This window comes from Arachis duranensis, chromosome 4 (genome assembly GCF_000817695.3).
Source record: "Arachis duranensis cultivar V14167 chromosome 4, aradu.V14167.gnm2.J7QH, whole genome shotgun sequence".
NCBI lineage: Eukaryota > Viridiplantae > Streptophyta > Magnoliopsida > Fabales > Fabaceae > Arachis > Arachis duranensis.
In genome coordinates, this window is record NC_029775.3 from 100,411,542 (window position 1) to 100,415,348 (window position 3,807).

A 3,807-nucleotide genomic window follows, 5' to 3' on the forward strand; every position below is an offset into this window, starting at 1 on the left:
ATTCTGAGTAGGATTCAATGATTGAATGACTGTGACGAGCTTCAAACTCCTGAGGGCGGGGCGTTAGTGACAGATGCAAAAGAATCACTGGATTCTATTCCAACCTGATTGAGAACCGACAGATGATTAGTCGTGCCGTGACAGGGTGCGTTGAACATTTCCACTGAGAGGATGGGAGGTAGCCACTGACAATGGTGAAACCCTTGCATAAGCTTGCCATGGAAAGGAGTAAGAAGGATTGGATGAAGACAGTAGGAAAGCAGAGAGACGGAAGGGACAAGCATCTTCATACGCTTATCTGAAATTCCCACCAATGAATTACATAAGTATCTCTATATTTATCTTTATGTTTTATTCGTATATCACCCATATCCATTTGAGTTTGCCTGACTAAGATTTACAAGGTGACCATAGCTTGCTTCATACCAACAATCTCTGTGGGATCGACCCTTACTCGCGTAAGGTTTATTACTTGGACGACCCAGTACACTTGCTGGTTAGTTGTGCGAAGTTGTGTTTATGCCATGGTGTTGAGCACCAAGTTTTTGGATTATTTGAGTTGAGTGATCACAATTTCGCATACCAGGCTCCCCGGGTAGATGCAAGAATGTGGTTCGTCCCACTTGCTCCGGGTTATGATAAACTATGTATAAAAGTGCAAATATATGATATATAAGTAAAGTTATGGCTATAATGAATGATTATGAAATTATTATGAATGAATATGAACGAAATGAGGCTTATGCACTTATGTTATCTGAGATACGAGTGTCCTTGGGTAAAGTACCGTAGCTTGCCACCACGTGTTTCAGGTTAAGATTCGATACTCTGTTGATCCTACGACGTAAGAGGTGACTGGGCACTTATAAATTCCCGTGAAGGTTAACCCCTATTGAGCAATTATGATTAAAAGAGAAAAAGCTATGCATATATTCTTGGGGATGCGTGTCAGGGGATAGTCCAGGGTTTAGCAGCCGGACTTGTCGGGTTGACTTGATAACCGACAGATGAGACTCATCAATCATAGGGCAAGCAATCATCATATGCATGTTGTTTGAATTACTTGTTTGTCCATTATTTGGGAGTGCCTAAGTGAACTTACCATGTTAATTGTTATATTTGCTATTTGCAATACTTGTATTCGACCTGTGTTTGTTATTGTGTGCTTGGTTGTCTGTGCGGTTCTCTGGTTTTGGAGGATTGGAGGATAGGAGGAGGATTGAGGGTTAAGTTTAATTTTTAGTTGAGATAGAAACCCTTAAAGGACCACCCTGGCTTATGGTTTCTACTTTAGTTCTTTAAGCTTTATAATCTGAGTGTCGGCGTTTTAGGATTGCCTTTGGCTTTTCCAGGACCTTATATCTTATGTATACGGCACCTTTATTATACTGAGAACCCCCGTTTCTCATTCCATATGGATATTTATGGTTTTTAGATGCAGGTCAGGAGGTACCTCGCTGAAACATTCTGGGAGCTTCTGAAAGCAAATATTCTTTTGTACTTTTGGGACTTTATGGATATATATATATACTTTTATCTTCACTACATATGTATGTTATATTTTATCCCTCTTAGAGGTTGTATTTAGAGAAACAGGTTTTGTAGGCTATCTTGTGGGTCTTTTGGGATTCTGATGTGTATATATGTATATATGTATATATGCTCTGTCTGGTTTTAACTTTGCAAGCCGGGTCAGAAGCTTTGCTATCTGTATCTTGGAACTCTTTTGTATATATACTTTCATGCTTATTTTACTCTTATCCAGCTTCGTTACGTTTATCGCTTACGTGACTGATGCGCTTTTGTGTTTATCATTTTGCTTTAAACTTTCTTTCAAAGGCTCCTAGATAAACCTTCTTTGCAACTATATTATGTATATTTATATTTATTTTTAGAGGTCGTAACGCCTCGCCACCTCTATTTTACATCCTAGGTGTAAATCTCTGTGTGGTAGGGTGTTACATTATGGTATCAGAATAGTTCGTTCCTGTAGAGCCTGAGGGATGGACTGACTATGCTTCTAGGAATACTCTAGGTGTTTGTACATGTTAATTAGGATATATAACTGATATATATGGCATGAATGTTCATGAGCATACATTTGGGACTTTGAATCACTAGACTTGTGATATTGAGACTGATCACCTTAATATCACTTATTTGGTGTGAACAGGAACCAAATAGTGTCTCGTGGGTGTAATCGAGGTCAAGGATGGAGAGGTAACAAGATAACCATACTGGTAGGTAGTTTGACCGATTTTGTGACCACGATGACGAGTGCTGCTGCTGCTATTGGTGCTATTATTTCTGCGACCAGCCAAGTGATGGATAGGATGGAACCACAAGTTAGAGTTGGCAATAATGGTGATAGTGAATATGAAGGCAGAAACAATGCTCTAAGTACAGTGGTACCAGTGGAGATAATGGGTTATCAGAGTTAGCTACCACGAGTCAAGCAACGGGAGAAAGCTCAAGAAGGACTGTGGTGGCAAGGAGTGACCGCCGGGAATCTTTTACAAAGAAAAAGGGAAAGATTACACCTAAGAGCCAAAGTTTCAACAGGGGTTGTTATGTCGCTTCACATTCTCAGCGCCAGAACAATGATCGAAGGAATGACAACCATCAGGGGGAGGATTCAGAAGAGCAGATTAGTACTCAACTAGAATACTTGAAGTGTCCGAGATGAGAAAAGTATAATCCAAACAGACCATGCAGGGCTGGACTAGGTGTATGTTACAAGTGCAGAAAGCTAGGGCATATAGCTCGGTATTGTCCACAGAGGAAAGGCTGGGATGCAGCCGAATCTGATTCTCAAACCTGAGGTAATTGTGAACTAGCAGTTGAATTTCTAACTACCTTGCATACCATTACTATGTAATATTCATTCGTGATGCATGACAAGTTGTGATCTTCGTAAAGTCCAAGTGGATTGTTAGCCAAGTACTGCCAGTTGTTAACACAGCGATATTTGGTTAATTTAGAGGGGTGGCCAGACTCATAAAGGTTAAGGATCAAAGTGACACAGCAGAAGCAGGTTGGATTATATCTAAAGAATTGAAAGTGCGGAGAGCTACGCAGAGTTATTGTTTAAAACCCAGTGACGGTAAACTGCGAGCAAGAGGAATGGAATGGATTAAACCTTTAGCTACAAATTATTTAAGGGACGAGTGAAGATGAGACCAAATCTCTATACGGGAGAGTTTCTGAGACAATTCTTGAAGGTGTATGGTGTACGAAATTGTGATCATCAATGGCGCCATCAACATGGTATGCTCAATTGCAATCTCAACTCTTTATCACAACTTCGCACAACTAACCAGCAAGTGCACTGGGTCATCCAAGTAATAAACCTTACGTGAGTAATGGTCGATCCCACGGAGATTGTTGGTATGAAGCAAGCTATGGTCATCTTGTAAATCTCAATCAGGCGGATTCAAATGGTTATGGAGGATTGATAATTAAAAGATGAATAAAACATACAATAAAGATAGAGATACTTATGTAATTCATTGGTGAGAATTTCAGATAAGCGTATGGAGATGCTTTGTCCCTTCCGTCTCTCTGCTTTCCTACTGTCTTCATCCAATCCTTCTTACTCCTTTTCATGGCAAGCTGTATGTTGGGCATCACCGTTGTCAATGGCTACAGTCTCATCCTCTCAGTGAAAATGTTCAACGCGCTCTGTCACAGCATGACTATTCATTTGTCAGTTCTCGATCATGTCGGAATAGAATCCAGTGATTCTTTTGCGTCTGTCACTTACGCCCCACAATCGCGAGTTTGAAGCTCGTCACAGTCATTCAATCC